Here is a 25,015-nt window from a genome sequence, read left to right on the forward strand (position 1 = left end):
CACTTTTGCACATTTTTACAAATATCACAATATTTATGGTAAATGGGATAAGTGTTACATTTAGGTTACTGTGTGTTGTATTGTGTAGAGGTGATACATTTCTAGATTTGCATGCGCACAGAAACATAACAATGAAACATTGTCATACGGAGGGCCCCTCCCCACTCAGGTGAAGCAGGCAATCAATATGTGCACGTGGCGTTTAGATGTATGAATGGCGGTTATGAGAGGAGATCATAATGGGTATAAAAATGTACACATAATGGTATACATCTATGGGAAGTATTTTTCGAATTTAGTAAAAGATATGAAATATATGAGGTGTGGTTGCGCAGTGTATCATGGGTCTTATTATCTAGTATTGGGGATTAATTAGAAGGGTATTTTCGCAATCGTGGCAAAGGCTTGCAAAGGCCCTGTTAGCAGTCAGGGAACAGGTTTTGTAAGTTGATCAACGGAGTGGCTGCAGTCAGTTTGCAGATGGCTCAAGTGCTGGAGGGCGAAGGGAAGATATGATCTCAGGTAAACAGGAGAGCTCATTGTTGTAAGGGATAGGCATTTTGTGAGCTCGCGGGGTTGTTTGGAACAAGTGGCTTCTCCTAGGGAACTTGCGGAGATCGGTAGTAAAACATTTCAGGAGAGCGATTGTCTTGTCAGAGAGTGTGCGGATCTCATGTGAAGAGGAAAGTTCAGTCATGTAGAAGTCATAAAAATTAGACACCAGACAGATTTGGGCAATGCGATTAGCAAACACAAATAGGTCATAGGGGAATCTATGTGTCTTTCTCTCATCTTCATGTGCTTAGGTATTTTTAGGGCAGGTCCATGTGCATCATTAATAGGAATTCTGTTGTTGTGTAAAAAAGAGGCCAGGCTGCCACCAAATATGGAGCGGTTTTTGGGAAGGGGTGTGTTGGAAATGTAAACCATGTAATTATACATTTTTAGGGGATTGTGTTATAATGTCTGTGTCCAATGAACTGTGTGGGTTTTAGATTTCGCTGTACAGGACAACCAATCATGTTTGGGGGATGCCTTTGTAACAGTATCTGGGGGAGTGTATTAACTGGTGTAAACTGTATATAATGTGTGGTCCAGAGAGACCAGCTTTAGTGTGACTGTTAGATTTCATCTAAGCTCCCTCCTGGCCATCTGTAAAATAAACCTGCTTTATGGACAAAAGACACAATTATTAATTCTAGAGGTGGGCCTAATTTGGGTAAAGGGGCAGAGCTAAAGGTCCACACCTACAATTTGGCAAGCCAGGTAGGAGCCTTAGGCTCTCCGAAAAAATTGGACATCTCCTGTTGGTCTAGCTCGACTGTGGTCCTTCTCTGCAGGGACCAGCTTGGGCACAAAAAAGAAGTGGTTTACAGGCACCAAGAGGCCTGTCTGGTCCCCGAGGCATAAGTTGTGCAGCCCAGGTGTGAAGAAGAACCGATTGTGGGAGCACCAGTACAGAGTGCTTTGAGGTTTTGACGTCCACGTAAGTGCATATTTGTCAGGTAAATTGAGTGGGGTATAGTAGGAGAAAAAGGAAACATGGTTTTTCCTTTTTTTTAAGTAGAGCAACAGATGTGTGTAGGGATGTTGTGAATAGTTGAGTGGTTGGAATGTTAGAATGTTAGAACAGCTCTCTGCCCCGCGACCCTGTTGTTCTTTGATTGCCCACGGTCGCGAGGCAGAGAGCAGACGGTTAGCGGATGGGACGTTGATCAGGGCTCAGAGCGGGCCTGCTTTAAATAAAACTCACACTTACCCATCGCCTGAACGTCTTTCTTACAGTGGCGACGAGAATGGGATATGGTGTATGAGCTGTAGGCCCGCTGGTGAAGGAGCATTGTACGGAGCCTCTCGTCTGGCCCCTCCACGCCTCCCAAGCCCGGTGCGCAGAGAAGCACTGGCCGAGCTGCACAAACACTGCTGCTGTGGCTAAGGGTCTCGATCGTGACAGCTGTGCGGAAACATCCGCAGAGTGGAGCCTGAGGCCACGCCCGTCTGCCGCGAAGTTTCACGCAGAGTCGGCACCCCATGTGCTGTGGTCGCCAACCCCTTGTCTCATCAACTGGAGGACACGATAACGTGCTGCAGCCTATAGTCCTGCACGGACGTCTTTCGGGAAGCTGTGCAACGTCGGGGGAGGGGCTGAGAGCATCCAGGACCTCACAGGCTGATTGAAAGCAGGAGCAGCCAATAGCACAAGAGTGTGCCCGCATCTGAGCTGGATCAGAATAAGGGGGATGCAAACCTGTTGTGGCAGCTGAAAGACTTTCAATAAAATAACACGACTGAATAAAAAATGAAAGGACACGGCCAAATTGATTTGTTTATGGAAAGAAGCCAACCTTAAAATCAGCTAAGAGAAATAATCAGCAGAAGCCAATAGAAAATAAAAAGAAAAAGGGGTGCCATTAGCGGAGTTGTGCCACAACTGCAATTGGAATAGCAATTAAAGTCAAGAGAACTCAAACAAAAAGCATGGGTCCTGCAGGGGGCTGTTAAAATGGCGGTAGCAAGTATGGCACCACCCCCACCTTTCTTATCAGAAGCTGGCACACCTGCTATCAGGTGGGATAGGTGGAAAAAACCTTTTGACACGTATGTTATTGCAATAAGGGGCGAGAAATTTGCCTCTGCCAGAAAAGAAGCAATCCTGCTGCACAATTTGGGAGCTGAAGGCCGTAGTGTTTATGATGGGTTGCCAGAACCACCACAAGAAGGTCAAGGTGAATCTGATCCATACAGTACAGCTGAAAGGAAACTGGCAATTCATTTTGAGCCTAAAAAGAACACTACCTTTGAGAGACATATATTTTTCCAGAGAGCACAGGAATCACAGGAACCAGTAGAGAATTTAATTGCTGCTTTGAGGACGCTGAGCCACACCTGTGATTTTGGTGAACTCACTGACTCGCTCATACATGATCAACTGGTTTGCTGCACCAATAGTGCTAAGGTTCAGGAGAGATTGCTATCTAAGGATCTTCCGCTAGAGTTGGCTGTGGAAACGGCAAGAAGTATGGCACAGACGAGCAAATACATGTTGACTATGAGAGGAGACAAGCTAGGGGGCAAAGTTGCAGCAGTCATCAATTTGAAAAAACACAGCATCTTCAAGGAAGTCAAGTGCTTTAAATGTGGTAGCAATCGCCACATTTCTTCGAGTATGTTTTGCCCAGCTAGGAATATTAATTGCTTGAAGTATAAGAAAAGGGGACACTTCACAAGAGTCTGCAAAGTGCCTGGGCAAGTGAATAGTGTGGAGGTTGGAGTTCCTGAGCAGGAAGAAAGTCATGTGGTTCCTCATCAAGGAAAGCATGCGTTGGAAGTTGCTGAAATGTTTCCTAAAGGGAATGGATCAACGGAAGTCTTCCTGATTGAAGGGAGAGTGGTAACTATGAAGGTTGACAGCTGTTCACGTGGACCCTTATCTCAAGGAAAACATTTGAAGGGTGTGTGCAAGGGAAGGTAGAACAATTGAGCGAACACATGATTGAACCGTGTGGTCTTAGGGAAGTTCCAAGCATCCATAAAGTATAAGGGTCGCATCTGTGCGGCGGATGTCTATGTAACCCAGGAAGGGTCCTTCCTTTTGGGATGGGCTGAGCTACGGAAGCTTGGCATAAGGATACAAGCAAGTGCTGAGTATCCCATCACGGTTGCAGAGGTAAAGGACAAATGGGAACAGGAGTTTCCTAAAGTATTCACGGAGGATTTGGGAATGTTGAAGGGGTTCGAACACGAGATCGTCCTCAAGAGTGGAGCCGTTCCCAAGGTGCATAACGTTAGGCCAGTGCCACACCACTTGAATGATAAAGTGAAACAGGAGATCCAGAAACTGTTACAAGGGGGTATTATTGAAAGAATAGAGAGCTCAGAGTGGTTGTCACCGGTGGTGGTACCGGCTAAATCTAATGGAGAAATAAGACTATGTGTAGACCTGAGAGATTTGAACAGGAACATTTTAATTGATAGACATCCTATTCCCACATTTGGGGAAAAACTGACAACATTGAATGGAGCAAAACTTTTCTCAGTGATAGACTTATCTCAAGCGTACCACCAAGTACCCTTGACAGACGCTAGTGAATATTTAACTGCATTTGTGACCCCATTGGGGACTTTTAAGTACTGCAGAATGCCGTTTGGGCTGGCGTCAGCGGCAGCCGTCTTCCAGAGAGTGAAGGAGACTATAATGGGGGGGGGTACAAAATGTAGTGATCTTCCAGGGTGATTTATTAGTTCATGCTAATTCGTAGAAAGAACATGATATGATCCTTAAACAAGTGTTGAACAGATTGAATGAGGCTGGGTTGACGGTGCGGAGGAACAAATGCAAAATAAAAGTTGAGAGAGTAGAGTTTTTGGGGCATGTGGTGGACAGGGAAGGAGTGAAGCCTAAGGAAAGCTTGGTAGAAGCTATCAAAAGTACACCTCGACCAGAGGACAAGGACCGAGTAAGGTCATTCCTTGGTTTGGCAGAGTACTATCATATCTTTGTAAGGGATTTTGCAGGCACTTCTACGCCTTTGAGGAGCTTACTCAGGAAGGGGGTTAAGTTCATGTGGAGTGCACAGTGTGAGGAGACATTTAGGAGGATTAAAGAAGCAATAATGAGTGCACCCTCAATTGGGAAGGTTATTGCATGTGACAGATGTGTCCTGGTGGTTGATGCCAGTATTGTAGGGTTGGGTGTGACTTTAGTGCAGTATGATAAGAGTAATGTAGAGTAATAGCTTTTGCTTCGCATCCGCTGAGAGGTGTGGAGAGAAATTACTCTGTCATCGAGCGAGAAACCCTGGCAATGTTTTGGGCGATTCATCACTTTAAATATTTCTTGTGTGGGAGAAAAATTGTGGTAAGGTCGGAACATAAACCGATGGTACAACTGTTTGAGAGTGCCAGGTGGGCATTGGGTTCCCCGAGGATCAGCAGATGGGGTTTAGGATTACAGATGTACAATTTTGAAGTGAGTTACTTACCTGGTAAAAAGAATGTAGTGGCAGATTGCCTATCCAGATTGCCTGTGGTAAGGGAGGAAGAGTTGGAGATGGAGGAGTTGGACGAAGGTGTGGTGGCTGAAGTGGACGTGAAACGTGGTTGCAAGAGGAACAGAAGGATGGAGTTATGAAGTTGATAAAGCAATGGAAGGGTGGCCAGAGAAGAGGGAGTTGGACAAAAGGTTCAAAGTATGGTGGGAAGTCAAGGAGGACTTGTGTTTGGTTGATGGAAGGTTGAGGAGGGGGCAATTTTGTGTACCTCCAGAGGGTATCAGAGCCGTGGTAGTGGAGTTGGCGCACCAAGGGCATCCTTGCGAGGGGGCCATGAAAAGGAAGTTGAGGCAAAGTTATTGGTAGCCAGGAATAGATAGGATGGCTGAGATGTGTGTAAAGAACTGTATGTCATGTCAGTCTAGTGACAAATGTAGAGTGGTACGTGAAACACCCATGATTCCTACCACTATTCCAGATCAACCATGGGTAAAATTGGCAGTGGATATAATGGGCCCTATTGTAGGGTTAGGTGAAGGTTTCAAATATCTGTTGGTGCTGGTAGATTACCATTCCAAGTGGGTGGAGTGGGAAGCAGTTAGGGAGGTGATTGCAAAAGGTTTGATCCAGTTTTTGGAGAGAGTTTTTCTGAAGGAAGGTGTCCCCTCTGAGTTGGTATCTGACAATGGGGTGCAATTTGTGTCGGAAAAGATGAGGAGATTCTTGGTGGGTTACGGCATTGTGCACACAAGGACGGCATTATACCATCCCAGGGCGAATGTATTAATAGAAAGAGTGAACAGGTATTTAAAGGGAGGAATCCAAATGGCATTGCGCATGGGGCAACCGTGGAGAGAAGTTTTAAACCATGTGACTTGGAGCTATGTGACAACGCCACACTCTATCAAAGGGGTTTCTCCATTTGTATCTCTTAAAGGGAGGGAACCTGGCACCAAACTTTGCCCAGGATGGTTAGGAATGGCAAAAGCCATTATGGTGGACAGGAAGGAGATAACAAGGTTAATAAGAGAGGGGCAAGAAAAGAATATTTTGATAGGAGGGAGAATGCGGAGGTGCGCGAGTGGTGTGTAGGAGAGCAGGTATTTATCAGGAATCCTAGGTCCGTGAACAAATGTACTGAAAGTAGATTTCTTGGACCTAAGAAAATTGCTGCTGTTAGGAATGGTGTTGTTATTCTTGAGGGTGGTGAGGTATGGTCCAAGGGTAGGTTGGCTAAGGCCACTGAGGTACAAGGAGTGCAGGTGGAAGACCAACAAGTGGAAGGTAGTGTGGCTAATCAGGAGGACGATCAGGACGGTGTGGATGAGGAGGCTGGTATGAGTAACATGGGTGTTACCACAAGAGGGAGAGTTACCAAGAAGCCAGCATGGTTGGGAGATTATGTATGTTAGGTGTACACCTTACCACATATCATTTGTGTTTGTATTTCTTGTTAAGTGGTTTCATAGATCATTTTTATTTTCTTGTTTTGAGGGGGGAGATATGTAGGGATGTTGTGAATAATTGAGAGGTTGGAATGTTAGAATGTTAGAATGTTAGAATGTTGGAATGGCTCTCTACCTTGCGACCCTGTTGTTCTTTGATTGCACGCGGTCGCGAGGCAGAGAGCAGACGGTTAGCTGTTGGGATGTTGATCGGGGCTCCGAGCGGGCCTGCTTTAAATAAAACTCACACTTACCCATCGCCTCCAGCGTCTTTCTTACAATGTGTTTGTGGGATTAGAAGGGACTAAGCAGGTTGAAGAGTGAATGTGTTTAGGAATTGTATGAATCGGAAGTGGGATTTGAAGAAAGTGCTGGACCACTTATGGACCAGCAATCCCCATGATGTGGGGTTATTGAAAAGTATAAGGGCAATGCAAATAAAACTTAAACCAGGAGCAATTTTACCAAGGGTTAGTCAATACCCCATGTCTAAGGAGGCAGAAAAAGGGATTTATTAGACCATTATGGCATTGTTGAAGGAAGGCACTATACAGCCTTCTGTGTCCCCATGCAACACGGCCAATTTTCCCTGTGAAGAAGGCAAAGGGGTCTAGTTGGAGGATAGTTCAGGATTTGCAGCATCTGAACAACATTGTTGAAGCAGAATTTCTGGTGGTACCAAATCCTGCTACCATTCTCTGTAACATCCCTACTGGGACGACCCACTTCACAGTTATTGATTTAAAAAACGCCTTTTTCTTGGTTCCTTTGCACCCCGATTCCCAGTACCCCAAAGCTTTTACATGCCGTGAACAGATATTTGAACATGCAAGTTTACCCCAGGGGTTCTGTGAATCTCCAAATATTTTTAACAGAGTTATTCAGATGAATTTGGGGAACTTACAAATGTCCAGCACTTTTATTCAGTACATGGACGATTTACTTGTTTTTAGTGCTTCAGAGGAACAGTGTTGGGGAGACTCAGTGAGGCTCCTCACCCTGCTTACGGAGAAGGGGTACAAAGTGGAGAAAGAAAAACTGCTATATTGTCAAATAGAAGTAGTGTATTTGGGATAGGTACTATCGTCTGCAGGGAGAAGGGTAATGCCGGAGAGAGCCACCACAGTTCAGAACATGCTTCAACCAACTACGGTAAAACAGATGCAACAGTTTTTGGGCCTCTGTAACTATTGTAGGTCTTGGATCTTTGACTACTAGTTATACAAAGCCCCTGCTGCAAGCTCTCAAGGAACCACAGAAAGAGAAGAATCCGATTAAGTGGTCGGATTAAATGAGAACTTGTTTTCAGGTGCTCAAGACTGTGATCAGTAATGCTCCAGTTTTGGCGACTCTGGATTACCAAAAGCAATTTGATCTTTTTTCGCATACAGATTGGAAGGTAATGACAGCGGTGCGAAGACAGAAAGCATTTTCAGGTCACAAACCCTTGGCCTATTATAGTGGGTTGTGGGTTATTATAGTGGGTTGTTAGACCCAGTTGTTAGACCCAGTTATGCAGGGTCAGTTTCCGTGTGAGCAATCTCTTGCGGCAGCGGCCTTAGCAATACAAAAGTCCTCAGCCATTACTATGGGCTGCCCGGTGACACTGTACGTGGAGCATGCAGTTTTCGCAATTTTGGAAAAATCAAAATCAACTTTTACTACTCAGAGAGTTTCAGGGTACGAGGTTATTTTGTTAAATACTTCTGTATTAGCAGTAAGGTTTCACGTAGTAAACCCAGAGACTTTTTTGGCTGACCCAGTGCAGCCTGGTGATAATGTTCATGATTGTGTGACCTTTGAGGGAGATGAGGGAAAAAAATACAAGTGTTAAAGAAGATGGATTGGAGACAGAAGGAACACTTTTTGTTGATGGATCATGAATAATTGATCAGGACACTGGTGAATGACATACAGGAGCAGCAGTTGAAAGTCTTGTGGATGGTAAGTACCGGATAGAGGTGGAAAAGCGATTGCCATCACATTACTCTGTGCAAGCAGCTGAATTGGTGGCACTTATTGAGGTGGTGGAAATGGGTAAGGGGAAGGCAGTCACTATCTACTCCGACTCTGCATATGTCACCACAACAATACTTTCTGGGTTATCTAGATGACAGAGAAGAGGTTTAGAAGATCTGATGGGACCCCTGCCCAGCATGATGCGCTGCTTTCACGATTAATCAACACATTAACATTGCCTGTGGAGGTAGGGGTTGTTAAATGCACTGTACATTGTAACAAAACAGACTTTGTAGCACTTGGTAAGGATGCTGAGGACCGATCCACTAAGGGAGGAGCATATTTGCCCCTTCCAGATATCGCTAAAATTGAAATCCTGTATACTGCAGTCTTGTTACAAATTGTTGAAATGTAGGGAAAAGCACCACAGGAGGAAAAGGAGCTTTGGGCGAAGTGGGGGTGTATGCTCTCACCAAGAGATTTGTTGTAGACGTAGGACCTGACAGGGAAGGTAGTGATGCCCGTAGAGTTGCTTCTTGTGGCTTTGGAACAACTGCATTTCTTGGCACCTACTCCTCGGCTATAAATTGCAGCGGAACTTCAGGAGGATTGATTTGTGCCCAACCTCTCTGAGCAGGTTAGTAGGTTTATTGGTAATTGCACACTCTGTAAGGAATTCAATCCAGGAAATAGTATGAGGACAGTAAGAGGGGTTATACCCCGACCTTCAGGTTGTTTTAGGGAATTGCATGTTGACTTTGTTGACATAGTACAGAGGTGCAGCACCTATCGTTATTTAATTGTGGTTGTGTGTCAATTTTCCTGATTGCTTGAGGGTGGACCCTGTGTGCACCCTGATGCCAAATGAGTGGCCAGATTCTTGGTTAGGTAGGTATTTCCACGGTGGGGTATTTGTGAAGTTTTAAGGTCTGATAATGGGACTCACGTCTTGAATGCTTTATTCACTGAAATGATTTCACTTTTGGGGATATGGCACAGGTTGTGCTTGATGTACCACCATCAGACCAACAGACTTGTGGAGCATCTTAATGTCTTGTTGACAATCCAATTGTCAAAAATGTGTTCCGATTTGCATAAGTCATGGCTTTATTGTCTTCCATTGGCGCTGTTTTGTCTGCGAAATGAGCCTGGAAAGGATCACCACCTTAGTCCCCATGAGGTGGTGATGCGTCATAGAATGTTTACACCTCTCTCACCCACACGCATAGGTACTGATGCACAAAAGTCAGCAGAAATTCTAGGAAATGAATTTGGGGACTATCTTAAGGCTTTAACCAAGAGCGTTAGAATTGTGTCTTCACAGGTTACTGCATCTCATCAGCAAAACAAGATAGAAGGCAGCGTGGAACCAAACAATCATCAGCATCTGTTGTTACTCCGCAGGGAGAGGGTCTTTGTCCGCTCTTTTGTGCATCACTGGAACGACCACCGATTCCACGGACCCATAGGGTCCTCTTCTCTATTCCTATGGCAGTAAAAGTGGAGGGTATTAAATCATGGGTGCATTTCCATGATGTTCGGAGGGACACTGGCACGCCCCCACTGACGCCTGAGGAACAGCAGTCTACTAATTATTAAATTAAGTGGAATCTAAGGAATCATGGTTCATTCCAGCTAACACGGGGGAGGTGAGCGTACAAAACCTGAGAATTGTTTTAAAAGATTGTCTTAAAATTTAGAATTGTTGTACAATTTTTTGTTTTTCACAACAAACATAAGGAATGAAATTGACAATGTGTTCAGCAATATATAGAGTTTTTTTCTTTATTCCTTTTGCGTCATATGTGTTGGACAAAAGATGTGTACACCGGGAGGATACATTTGGTTATTTGGGTACAATTGACGCACTATCAGAAATGCAACAAAGTTTTGATTTTGATTTTGCATCTGATAATTCTGATGGGACTGAAGAAAATGTAAGTGACGCACACAGTATGCAGATGATAATGTATGGTACCAGCACATGAAGAGAGTGGTGAGAGAGAGAGTAACTGCATCATGTTACATTTGCTCCCTCATGCCCCATGCCTCTGGTGTCCCTAGATCATTTATTCCTAATGAGGCCTAATGAGGTGCAAGTGGCAGATGCACATTGTCTGGTGCACCTAGTGCTATTATGGATTCAAGGACAGTTTCAGGGGCAATCTGCAGCAGCTTCTGTCCTTCTGATGGATGAAGAATGTTCAATTCCGAATGGGCAAGATCGCAAAGATGTTCTTTGTACACAAAGAGTGCACCTTAACCATGATGGTCTGATTATCGTGAACAACAAATGGGAGCAAGGGGTAATGAGTTGCAAGGCTGGAGGGAGGGTGGGACTCTCTGAAGACGGGATGGCACAAACTAATTTGGCATGTGGAAAAGTTTGGAGGAAATATGTGAATGTTTTGACATGGCTTAAGGAGCCTGAGAAACCTGTTAAGATCCAGTTACTTAGACATTTATTGTGTTTTTAAATGGTGATGGTGTAATGCCTGTGGGCACACATCAAAACTGCAGCACCACTCTGCGTATTCCTGATTTAGCTGGCGGTATGGCGGCGATTCTCAATTTATTCTGGTCAAGTGGGTCTTTTGGTGCAAACAATTACCTCTGGCCTGGAGAGGTGTATGCAGCATCACCACTTTGCACATGCCCATCCTTGTGGTTCTGCAGAGCCACCTGACACTGTCTGAGTCCAGATTTGTACCCTATTTGTCCCTTGTGCCCCTTTCATCCCTTGTATCATCGGACATGGACAATCTTCGAACTTTGCAGGACGCTGGAGAAATTGACTTTCTGAGGAGTTAAAAAAAATCCAACTATTTGTCAGCAGCAACTTCTGAGGCTCTAAGGAACATTCCTGATTGTTTTCGACTGTTTAGCCATACTGCAACATTTTTCTCCTCTCTATTGGCCCCAGGCGTGCAATCCTACGTCAATGCAAAATGGCTTAAACTCACACATTATGAGTTGCTATTATTTGTCAATTCCTCTGTGTTGGCGTTCAGTGCCATCAAAGTAGACTCAGATAACAGAACTTTGGCTCAAACAATTACTGAATTGCTAAATCTGAAGGGGGCCATGGAGAGGGAGGCAGGAATGACTGAAAGTTCTTTTTTGGGCTTTCTTTGCACTTGGATGCCGTTGTGGATGAACATAATCTTAAAAGTACTTTCACCTGTTTTGATTTTTTCTCTAGTACTTTATTGTTCTTGTCAGTTATGTCTTTGATGTTGCTCGACTCAAATCCCTACAAGTACTGTCATGTTTCTTGTAACCCCGTAGTATAGGAATAGGACCAATTCTCTTTACATGTGCACTTAAACTGATTTTGGAATGATTGAAAGGGGGAGTTTCCGTCCTTCCCCAGGTTGGAGTGAATGTGTAGAACAATGGGTAGAATTCGGAACTAATGATGAGTCAAAATGGGGTTGCCTTGCGGAGAAGTACGGGAAAAATGATTGTGAAGATTTGTTCCATAAAGATAGTGAGATTGATGATTTGGAAATTGGTTTGTGAGCTAATGGATTAACTAAAGGGGGAATGTTGGAAGTTGGAAAAGTTCAAACTTTGGCTGCCATACCACTGACTGGGGGGTGGACACGTCATCATTGTTATTTCTGTCACCTTTGCAAATTGCTACCACGTATTACAATGTTTATGGTAAATGGGATACGTGTTACATTTATGTTACTTTGTGTCATTTTGTATAGATGCGATACATTTGTAGATTTGCATGCGTGCAGAAACATAACGATGAAACATTGGTACACAGAGGGTCCCTCCGCACTCAGGTAAAGCAGACGATCAATATGTTCACATGGAGTTTAGCTCTATGAATGGAAGTTATGACAGGAGATAATAATAGGTATAAAAATGTACACAAAATGGTATACATGTATGGGAAGTATTTTTCGAATTTAGTGAAAGATATGAAATATATGAGGTGTCGTTGCTTGGTGTATCAGGGGTCTTCATATTGTGGATTAGTTAGAAGGGTGTTTTTGCAATCGTGGCAAAAACCTGCAAAGTCTCCGTCAGTAGTCATGAAACAGGTTTTGTAAGTTGGTCAACAGAGTGGCTGCAGTCAGTTTGCAGATGGTTCAAGTGCTGTAGGGCGAAGGGAAGATATGATCTCTGGTAGACAGGAGAGCTCATTGCTGTAAGGGTTAGGCATTTTGTGAACTTGCTGGGTTGTTTGAAACAGGTGGCTTTTCCCAGGGCACTTGCAGAGATCAGTAGTAATACATTTCAGGAGAACGATTGTGTTGTCAGAGACTGGGTGGAACTCATGTGAATAGGAAAGATCAGCCACGTGGAATTCATAAAAATTGGACAGCGAACAGATTTGGGCAATGCAATTAGCAAACACGATTCGGTCAAAAGGGAATCTACTTGTCTTTCTCTCAGCTTCATGTGATTAGGTATTTTTGGGGTAGGTCCTTGTACGTCAATGATAGGAATTCTCTTGTTGTGTAAGTAAGAGGCCAGGCTGCCCCCAAATATGGAGAGCCTTTTGGGAAGGGTTGTGTTGGAAATGTAAACCTTGTAATTATACATTTTTACGGGATTGTGTTTTAGTGTCTGTGTCCAATGAACTGTGTAGGTTTTAGATTTCTCTGTATAGGGAAACCAATCATGTTTGGGGGATGCCTGTGTAACGGTATCTGGGAGAGTGTGTTAACTGTTGCAAACTGTATATAATGTGTGTTCTTTGCATGGTTCAGGGAGGTATGCAGTAAGGGCAAAAGAACCCTCTTTTTTGGTGGGGGCCTGACTCCAAAAATACTCTCCTAGAATATAGCAGCTTTCATCCAGCGGGCCTCAAGACAAATCTTCCATTTGGCCAGTTTCTCAGACTGAGAAGAAACTGCAGTACAGATGAAGGATTACAAAACCACAAGTTATGATCTAAGTACCCAGCTCAAAGAACGTGGATACCCGAGTCACATCATACGTCAAGCTTGCAGAAGAGCAAAACATACCAACAGAGAGAGACGCCTCATACCAGCACCCAAGGAACAAGACAAAACTAAGATGACATGTGTAACCACATTCACTTCCATCAGCAATCCCCTCAAAAAAAACATTCTTCGTCATTGGGATACACTCCACACAGAAGATTTTAAACCCATGAAACTTAGATTTGCATTTACACGGAACAGAAACCTTAAAGACCGCCTGGTGCATACCTACGAAGATAAGACAAAAGAAAAAATCTCCCAAACTACTGTTCAGTATGTTCCCTGACCAACAACATAAAACACATCGACCTTAAAGACATAAGATGGACCTTTCCCAATTTCACCAACTGTAAAAAAAAATGGTCAGTATACACCATTAAGTGTCCCTGCGATCTAATTTACATTGGGAAATGTAAGAGAGATAAAACAACTAATCTGCGAACATCACTCCTGCCTTAAAAATCTAGTCGATGACAAGCCCCTAATGGCTCACTACAAATTGAAAAAACACAGCCATAAAAATCTTTTCTGGGTAGTACTCCAAACTGTCAACAATCCATTCCGTTGAGGCAACAGAGATCTCGCACTACGTAAACTGGAACAAAAATGGATCTACCGACTTGACTCTGCCAAGAATGGCCTGAATATAATAATTGAATGTAACTTGTTTTTCAAAAAATGATCGAGTGCCCCTCATTTTTCCCTCTCGACTGCTGCTTTAAACACATGTTGTTGTTTTTTAACCACCTACTAGTCAGCAAACATACGAACACAAACATGGGTTCTATCCACAAATTCTCATGATGAATTTATTCCTTCTTCCCTTTCTCTACTCTGTCTTTTGTAACTTATCTTCATTTATTCACATTGCAATATTGCTCTATGTACTACCAACTAAAATGATCGTTTCTGTCAACAAAATGGGTCTCCATTCCCTTCACCCTTGCTATTTGTGGCCTTTCCAAGGAGCAATGTATTTATATGTTTCTCTGTTTAATAATTTTTGAGCATTTTTGTATATTTCCTCATTTTCTGCAAAATGGTTGTATTTTTAACAAAAACGCATGGTTTGATGAAGTGATAATTCCTTCTATGTACATTAACATCTAAATGACCTTTTACGAGAAACACACATTTTAGCAAAAGGACAATCCAAACGACACTCCATCTTGTGAAAACTGTCTTTAATTAAGTGCACGTATCGAGCCATGATGCACTGACTATTCCCGACATTACCGCCATTACAGAAATACCACCCATGCTCTACATACCTATGCTATTCGAATGCACATGTGCATCGTGTCTCGCTTAACTTAGAAACGGTCTCATATATTCCAGCTATCACGCATGCGCACCATTCAGACAACAATGCAAGCCACTGATACAGCTCGCTGAGAGGTAAGCACTAGGACTCCCTGTTCTCTGCGCATTTATTTGTCCTTACCTGGCTACCTGGACCAAAGCTATTTCACTAAATTACAACATGGCCCCTCAGGTTCAAATTATTTTACGTGTACTATCGAGCCATAAGCACGATCAGCAATCCTCCACACCAGCTGCATGCTCTAAGCCCATACAAATTTGGCATTCACCTATATCCCATGCAAATATCACGGGTGATCACTTAAACCATGTGAACTAGCAAATTTAGAAATCAACATATTTCACTCCTCGAGTTTTGTCATAAGACTGGGCATGGCCCCTGTCTCTGCATGTGTGTCCGCCTCCACTCGGGCTTTACTTAGTCACGCTTACCTCTGCAGCTAGCTATATGTACCCTGTATTACATACATCTTTGTCCCTTTTCAACAGGACTCCCACAGTCACTAGACGTAGCCATTAAACACCGGCTCCCGCCACTTTTTCGACTTGAACTTAAGATCGATCCTGCAAGGTAACATTATCCCTTGCTTTACCCCCTTTCTCTATATCACATTCAATGTGCCAGTTCCCTTGAACTACAAAACTCTTTTGAATCTCTTCAGCAACCACAGAGATCACCTATCCACTTTGCGTACTACAATCAACACGCCAGGCACTCAACCGCCGGCACCTTCAACAACAAACAGTTATGACGCTTGAACTACCTTAGGTAGGCTGTTCTTCCTGCAGTGTCCCCCTTTTGTGCAATTTTACTTTGACTTTTTCAATGAACCCCAGATCTAACACTCCATCCTATGTTTTTACCAATTACAGGCGCACGTCATTCTCCTTTTTTTCCCTCAGTCCTGACGACAGTGCGGTGCCATCACCAGCAGGTCACGACCACTCCAACTGCTGGTCTTCTCCACCCATCCACCGCACCAGAAACACCTCAATTGTTTGTGTGTCGACCATGCTTGTGTACTGCCTTATTATTAGCAATACATAAAATCACAGTCACTTGAATTGTACTAACCCACTGAAATATGTACAACATATTGTGGTCTATATACAATACCTCTTTGTGCCCAGGACGGCATTTGTCATTATTTTAAATACTCTTTTATCGGATGTGAACTAATACATTTCAGACCTTAACTGTCTCCACTTTTTCTGGAAGAGCATACTGATATTCGGTATCCAAAGCTCCACTGCACTTTTTAAGACAAACCACCTTAGCGTCACTGACAAGGGTAGCCTTTGACTCCATGTTCCCTTGTTTCGATATGGTTCAGGGAGACCAGGGTTCATGTGACTGTTAGATGTCATCTAAGCCCCCTCCCTGCCGTCTGTACAATAAACTTGCTTTATTGACAAAAGGCGCACTTACTAATTCTAGAGGTGGTCCTAATTAAGGTAAAGGGGCAGACCTAAAGGTCCTTGCCTACAGATGTTCCTATCCATTTCAAATGTGTGATAAGATTGCTCCTAGCCCTGTAGGGGAAGCTTCTGTTTGTAATACAAATTCCTTGGAGAAATCCACCAACTTTAGAATTGGGTTCTGACACACGGTTTGTTTTAGGTTGTTATAGTAGGTTGTTGTAACAGATATCATCCTCCTCAGTCCAATTAATTTTCGGGGGGGCAGCGTTCTTTAGTTTATCTGTCAGCCTAGCTGTCCTCTCTGAGATGTTTGGGATAAACCTACGGTAATAACCGATTAACCCTAGAAATGCTCTGAGATCTCTTTTAGTTTTAGGTGTAGGGGTATCTAGGATGGCCTTTACTTTCTCGCCTTAAGGTTGCACGCTACCATTCCCTACAAAGAAGGTGAGGTATTTGACGGCTGATTGGGAAAGTCTGCATTTGGATGGATTGGCAGTTAGACCAGCTTCTCTGAAGGCTCTCATGATAGTAAAGAGATGGAAAAGGTGGTCTTCCCAAGTTTTACTATAAATGACAATTACGTCAATATAAGATCCACAGAAATCAGAGTAGGGCTGTAATAGTTTGTCCATAAACTGTTGGAAAGTGGCTGGAGCCCCGTGTAAGGCAAAAGGAAGGACTTTGAACTGAAACGAGAAAGCTGTCTTTTCCTTATCAGGTCCATACTCTGGGACCTGCCAGTACCCTTTTGTGAAGTCTAGGGTTGATTGATTGAGTTTATCAATGTGGTCATCGATGAGTGGCATGGGATAAGCATCGAAGTCAGAGATGGCATTAACTTGGCAGACATCTATGCAAAACCTCCAGGAATGGTCAGTTTTGGTGACCAATACGAACGGGGAGGACCATTGACTTGAAGAGCGTTCATTAATATTCGTTGTTAACATTTTATTCACTTCCTCAACCACTATCTGTTTACGGGCGTCCGGGAGTCTATATGGTTTCAGATGAACCACTTTTCTCTTAGGTGTTCTAACGTAATGATAGGTGCCTTTCACTCTTCCTGGTTTCTCCGAGAATACATTGGGAAACAATATAATTACATCTTTTAAATCTTCTTGTTGTTGACTAGATAGCTCCTGAGGAATTCATTCAAAGTTGTCTATCTCTTCTGGAATCAAACAGGATAGTATCGTGGCATTGGTGGCAGACGGGTTTTCCTTCCACTCTTTAAAGAGATGTATATGATATAAATGGACATTCGATTTCCTGTCAGGTTGTGTGAGGTTCCTGTTAGTTCCAATATTTCATATGGCCCATGCCACTTAGAGATAAGCTTGTTTTCTGAGGTAGGCAAGAGGACTAATACTTTTTGTCCTAGGGAAAATTATCTTAAGCTCACCTTTTTGTCATAGGTGGATTTTGACTGGATTTGGGCCTTTTCCATATGAGTATAGACCAGATCTCGAACAAGTCTAATATGCTCTCGCAATCTGGTAGCAGTTTGGGAAAGGGGAATGGGTGCCTCTTCTCGTTCTTCCCAGGTCTCCTGGAGCATGTCCAGGACATCTCTAGGTTCTCTACCATAGGGTAGCTCTAAAGGAGAGAATCCAGTGGATGCCTGAGGAGTTTTTCTTACTGCAAATAGTGCCATGGGGGTCATACGGTCTCAGTCCTTCCCGTCTTTATCTACCAACATTCTTAGGATCTTTTTAAGTGTTTTATTGAATCTCTCTACCAAACCATCTGTTTGGGGATGGTGCACTGAAGTACTTAAGGTGGTAATATGGAGTAGTTCCCTGATTTCACCCATGAGCTTGCTCATATAATGTGAAACTTGATCTGTCAGGATTTCCTTAGGAAAGCCAACCCTGGAAAAATATGGTAGGAGATGCTTTAGAATTTGCTGGGTGGTATTGTTCCGCACGGGGAATGCTTTGGGGCATCTGGTTGCATAGTAGACAATTGTGAGGACATATTTGTTGCCCAGTCTAGATGTTTCTGAAGGTCCAATGATGTCCATCCCAATTCTTGAAAATGGGACCTCTATGATTGGCAAAGGATTCAGTGGGGCAGGCAATGGAATGCGAGTACTGTTTTCTTGACATATCTCACAATAAAGGTGAATAAAGGTTTTTATATCAGCATAGATACCTGGCCAGTAAAACTTTCCACTGATGTGTGCCTGGGTTTTGGACTGTCCTAAGTGTCCCCCGGTCAGATAGGAATGCACAATCTCTAGTTCAATCTTTCAGTCGGTTTTGGGGATTACTAACTGAGTTTTACCTAAGCCTTCTGTGGATGTTTCTTTTCTATATAGAAACCCTTGTTTTAAGAAGAAAAAAGGACTTCCCTTCTCTACACCTTCTGCTTCGGGAATTGCTCGTAAAAAAGCCTCCGCAAGATCTGGGTCATTTCGCTGGGTGAAGGCCAGGTCGGGATAGATGGTAGTCTCTTCTTCTTTTTTCTCTTCAGAGTTTGAGTGTACATCCGCTTCCCCGAGCCTAAGGTACCTTTCTCTGTTTTTTCTGGTTCACTTTCTCCAAAATGAGTAAATAGAGCCTATTCAAGAATTGCTTGGGCAATTTTGTCCCAACAGTGTATTTCCCTGGAAGTCAGGATCGATGACGCCTGCTATAACGTCTACCCCCAGTAGGGGGTATCAAAACTAAGTCTGTGTGAATCATTCCTCTTTTCCCAGTGTTAGGGAGAATTCTCATATAAGGCCGATTTCCCCTACCTATAGAGTCCCCCAGCAGCATTGCTGGATTTCCAGGCTTTATTTTTTTCACCTGGTAAGAGTGTGAGCCTTTTTCCTATTCTTACATGTGTTTTGCTGTGTGTATTTTCACTGTTTGTGTGATCTTGGGCACTGGAGCCTCACCTACTTTTTGTGTATGTTACACAGCACCTTCAGTGCAGTGACACAGGGTTGTCTTTGAGACTTCCCACTGGCTCCATTTTTCTGGGGCTGACTACTGTCCCCCAGAAACAGGTAAAGTTGCCATTAACTTTATATAGTCACTTTAAACCACAGACCCAGTACACCCCATCTTACATGGAGTATTGGAAAGGGTTAACTCTTATCCCTTTTTGTCTGTACCTCTTGGAGCCTTGTTTCGCTCCCTTAACATTACGACTTGGCTGGTGGCAGTGGTATCTACCCTAACTTTTCTACTGTGATTATCTTATATAAACGAGGTAATGTTTTAGGCTATTATGTGAGCCTCGAACATAAACCCGTTTGACCAAATATATTTTATTTTGGTTCCGTCTGAGTTTATTCGCCATTTCTTTTTGTTAAAGTCTTTCTCGTGTTTTACTCTGCACGCCAAACCGGGATGACTCCTTTGTTTGCGCTCTTTTTGCGGGCTTCTGCACAGAAACCCTCCTTAAGGCGCCTTATAGTCTAGGTAGGCAGGATGTGAGGGAGGGATCTTCAGACCCCTGCCATGGGTTCCCTTGGTAACCCAAGTCTTACTCTTGTCTGATTGGCTAAGGGGACTGGCCTTGCCAGGCCAGCCACCCTGCTGTGTGATTGACAGCCAGGCTGTATGAATGGTGGGAAAACTGCATAAAAAGGAGGTCTCTCGGACTGGAAAGGCAGAGTTGCCACTGGAACGAAAGAACCAACGAGGAACTGGAAGAAGAGGACCCCTACCATGACTGAACCGCCCGGTGAAGCCCTGCTGCAGGTCCAAATCTCTGAATCCGACAACAGAGAAGATCCTCCAGGAAACTTCTTCCTTTGAGCTGGTGGGACCAACCAGTTTGGCCAAACTTTAAGCCAGGACCCCTCATCTGGTCGAATTCGATGTACAGAGCTACAGTGGGCCGGATAGCCAGGAAGGTCGGACCCTGCTTGGGTTTTAAGGAGCGCACCTTTTATTAGTTGTTTTGCTCTGCTGCTGGCTTCTTCCCTGGGTGGCGCAGGACCCTCCAGTCTTCTTACTTCTGATCAGTCCAACAGTCGCTTCAGGAACCGTGAGCCTGAAGGAACTGCCAGGAACGTCCACCTCAGCTACCTCTCCATCTCCGTTTTAAGGTACTGTGCAAATCCAGTTGTCTGTTTCACTCAACCGCGGTGAAAGTGTTTGAAATCTTTCTCCAATGCGAGGGCTTGTCCTTCTCTTCTCTTTGAACTAACTTTTCTACCAACCAACCTCGTCCAGAATCTTTGTCACAAATCTTACCACAAACTACCCTAAACTGTGTGATCTTGAGCAAAAGACTTGTGACCCATTGACTTTGGCCCTAAGCCTTTTCTACCTGATCTCCTCACTGTAGTCTCTCTTGTTCAAATTGCTCAGAGTACTTACCTGTTGGTGTTGCCTAATTTCTAATAACTTTGTCTTTCCCTCCCTTTTAAATTGCTCGAGTGCCATTTTGCTCCCACTTCATTTAGTGAGCTTAACTTGTCTGGAATTTAAGGGAAGTGGTGTGGTGTATTTATGATTGTGAATTTTATCTTGCTTATAATAGTGAAATGTTATACAACTGTTGAGTAAATAAATATATATTCTTTTACTTAGAAACCTTGAGTCAGTGCTTGCCTGAATCATAGTAATTGCTGTCCAATGTGTAACTATTGGTACTGCTCACTTACTCTTGAGATAAGTCTGGCTGCTCCGCTACTGCTACAACTATAACTGTGTAGTACAGGCTTGTACCAAAGGTGAAATTGTACTGTCACCTGAAGTCTTAATTGTGTGTAGTGTTCCCAAAGGGTACTGCATATCATTCTGCCTAACATTGGTGTACAGTGGTGAGGATAAAAGTATAGTAATTACACTTAGACTACTGCTACTACCTTGGATCAACTAACCACAAGGCTAACATCACTAAAAAGCAATATTAATCATGTCTGATATGGAAATCCACAGTCAGGAGACCCTCCTGAGTTACACTGCTGATATTTAAGAAACATGTGTAAAGAAAGGAAACTCTCTGCCAAAATGCAAAAAGATTGAATTAGTTGAAACGTTGTTAAAGAACCAAAGTCTAGGGAGTGGGTCTGAAATGCCTGACTCTCTAGCAAATGTGGAAAGTATTGAGGATGATGCTATGTCTGTTAATGATGAGTTAGAAGAGGAAGATGTGTCTCCTAATGTAGGTCTCTCTACTCCCTTGCCTGCTCAGCGACCTCAACCCTTGTCCACTGGGACCCCCACAGGTCCTACACTCACTCCTGAATTCATTGCTCTAGAGAATTCAAACGGTTAAATGCTCAAACTGAACACAAAAATCAAGAACTGAAACAGAGAAATGGAGTTGAATCATGAACTTGCAATGAAAAGATTGTTTCTTGAAAATGCTTCTCTCCCAGAGTCTTCTACGTTTTCCAGTCCTAAGAGACCCTGCATGCCTAAAGAAATTGTGGGCATGTATGAGGTTAAGCTTGATATTTTAGACTGGTTGGCAATGTTTGAATATAACCACAGGGAATCAGTTGCTACCCTGGCTCTTCTCTAGGCTACCCACTGTTGCATCTAATGTTGTGATTGAGTTGGGAGAGGTGGATAGAATGGATTATGAGTGTGTGAAGCTAACTTTCATTGCTAGATTTGAGAAGATCCCCTTCGCAGTACCTTAAGAGGTTTAGGACCCTCAAAAAGCATGATGGTACCCCTAGGGTTACCTGGGTATGTGAGTGTTTGAAAAACTTAGATGGTTGGATTAAGGGTTACAGAGTAAACACTTATGAGGGATTACGAAATCTTGTTATGTTGGAGTCTATTTTTGATGTCTGCTCTCCTGAGCTCAGACAGCACTTGGCTGATTCTAAGGAGATAGATCCAAAGAAGCTAGCTAAGGCTGCTGACTTGTGGGTTGTCAACAGGGCTACTCACAAGGATTCTGGGGCTACTCAGAAAAAGGATGAGGGGAAACAGCCAAAGAAAGACAACAAAGAGAATTCTAATATCTCCAATCCAAAAGAGGTCCACAAACAGCAACATAAGGGTAAACCAGAAGGGAAACCAAATCAGGCTAGTGCACCATCTGGACCCAAACCAGATGGAGGTCAGAACAAACCCCCATTCATCAAAACATTTGGGAAATGTTATGTTTGTGGGTCAACTGACCATGTGAAAGGGGATCTCAGATGTAAGGGTAAACCTTCAGGGGTCCACACTGTCTCCTTAGCCTTCTCCCCAGAGGAAGAAGTACCTATGGCAAGTGGAAACATTCACCTACTGGCTAAAGAACCCATGTGCGTCTCAGCCAGTGTTTCTTTAGTGTCCCTGGGCTTGTGGGAACAACATAATTTAGATGTCTATAATTCCATCCCAGATAATACTAAAGAGTATTATAAAGATAGTGTTCTTGTGAATGGTCAGGAAACCCCTGCCATCATGGACACTGGAGCCAGCATAACTGTGATGGATGATTCATTTTTCAAGGTGGAGAATGTTGCTAAGGCACCCAAATGCCTCACCAAGTTAGCCGGAGGCCCTGTGCAAAATGCTTCCCCAGTTACCAGCTCTCATCCAGTGTAATGATATGACTGTCAAGATACCTGTTAGTATGCAGAGAGAAGTACCTGGGAGAGTCCTGTTGTGTAATGACCTTAAAACTCTTGGAGTTGTGTCAAGCACCCCCAGGCCTCCCAGTAAAAGGAAACAGGAGCTCACAAGGTCTGCAAGGGAGAGAACCTTGAGAGGCTCTCTAGAGGAGATGATGGAAGAAAATATCACTCCTACTCCACAGGAGTTGCTCACTGCCATTTCTAGAAAAACAGAGGCAAAGGGGAAACCCAAGACCTCCAGGAAAAAGTCAGACAACACCCCTGTGCTACCAACAAGGACATCACCAAGATTGTCCAAAGTCACTCCTGTGACTGCTCCACCCGCTGAGGCAGAGTGTGAGGTTCAACCTTGTGTGGTTGAGCCAGCATCTGAAGAATCAGATCGATCTGGAGGAAGACACTGTCTTAGTTGGAGATCTTGACCCTGTTGAACATCCTGAGCTGCAGTCTTTACTGGCAGAAGGTGGACCCAACAGGGCAGCCTTTAGCAAAGGACAGAGAGAGTGTCCTACTCTTGAAAGTCTTCGACAACAGGCTGCTAACCAACTTGATGGGCAAGAAGTTGGAGAGCACAGGTTAAGCTGGGAAGATGGCCTCTTCTACAGTGAACCAACTGAGTCTACCCCCGGGGACTGCAAAATAATTGTAGTGCCCCTTGCTAATGGACTCCAGTTCCCACAGTTAGCCCACAAGATACCTTTGGCTGGTCACTTGAGTTTCAAGAAGGCCAAGGAAAGGCTCTCTCTCTACTTCTACTGGCCTAAGATGGGTTCAGAAGTGGACAAATTTTGCAGGAGCTTCTGGCAAGAGTCGAGCCAAGAATGTGGTACCCTTGGTGCCTCTCCCAGTGGTGGGAGTTTCTTTTGAGAGGGTGAAAATTGACATTGTCGGACCCCTTGAACCTCCCACATCTTCAGGGAACAGGTTTATCCTGGTTGTAGTAGACCATGCTACAAGATACCCAGAAGCCAAACCTATGAGAACTGTTACGGCTTAGGCTGCGGCTGTGGCTAATGCTCTACTTGGTATTTTTACCAGAGTAGGGTTTCCTAAGGAAGTGATATCTGACAGGGGATCCAATTGTATGTCGCACTACATGCAAGCCATGTGGAAAAACTGTGGTGTCACTTACACATTCCCTACAGCCCACCATCCACAGACAAATGGACTGGTAGAGCGGTTTAATCGTACTATGAAGAGCATGATAGGTGCTTTAGAAGAACCCCTTAAGAAAAAGTGGGACCTTCTACTGCCATGCCTTCTCTTTTCATATAGAGAAGTCCCTCAGGAGGGAGTTGGTTACAGACCCTTTGAACTTCACTATGGTCATCCAGTTAGAGGTCCATTGGCCCTGATCAAGGAGGGGTTGGAGAGTGCTCCTTCCAAGTCATGTGTGTAGGTCTGCGGAGGAGAATGTCACACATGATGGCAGAAGTAAGTGATAACTTGAAAGCAGGTCAGGATCTGGTCAAACATTGGCATGACCAGAAGGCCAACATGGTTGAATTTACTCAAGATCAGCTTGTACTAGTTATGGTCCCCACAAGGCAGAGGGCCTTGCAGGACAAATAGATAGGACCCTTCAAGGTTGTGGGCAAACTTGGAGAGGTGAACTACTTGGTGGATTTAGGCAGACCTAAGGAGGCTCCCAGAGTCTTTCACACCAACTGTTTAAAGGCTTATTTCTCGAGACCGGATGTAGGAGCATTGCGTCTAGCTTCAGCTCAAGAGGAAGAGGAGAGTGAACCTCTACCTGACCTCCTCAGAGGCCAACCTTTAGATGGACAGATAGAAGGAGTTAATCTCTCTTCTCAGCTGACTTCTGACCAACAAGAGAAGTGCAAAGTTCTGTTAAATCAGTTTGCCTCCCTGTTTTCACGATCACCAGGCTTGACCCCTTGGGGCCAGCATGATATTCTCACTGGTGACTGTTTACCTGTCAAAAGCAGGGGTACAGAATGCCAGAACATGTGAGATCCCACATCAAAGGAGAGGTCAACAAGATGCTTGATCTCGGGGTTATAGAGTCCTCTAAAAGGCCATGGTCTAGTCCAGTTGTTGTACTACTAAAGGCAGGATCCAAGGAGTTGTGATTCTGTGTGGACTATAGAGCTCTAAATGCAGTCACTAAGACTGATGCCCATCCTTTGCCAAGGACAGATGAACTGGTGGATAGACTTGGTTCAGCCAAGTACCTCAGTACATTTGATCTAACCTCAGGCTATTGGCAAATAGCACTGACAGACCATGCCAAGGAGAAAACTGTATTCTCCACCCTAGCAGGCCTCTACCAGTTTAAGGTAATGCCTTTTGGACTAAAGAATACACCTGCTACATTTCAAAGGATGGTTAATCAAGTTCTGAATGGGATGGAGGACT

Source organism: Ambystoma mexicanum, chromosome 5p (genome assembly GCF_040938575.1).
Source record: "Ambystoma mexicanum isolate Mex_15411 chromosome 5p, UKY_AmexF1_1, whole genome shotgun sequence".
Taxonomy (NCBI): Eukaryota; Metazoa; Chordata; class Amphibia; order Caudata; family Ambystomatidae; genus Ambystoma; species Ambystoma mexicanum.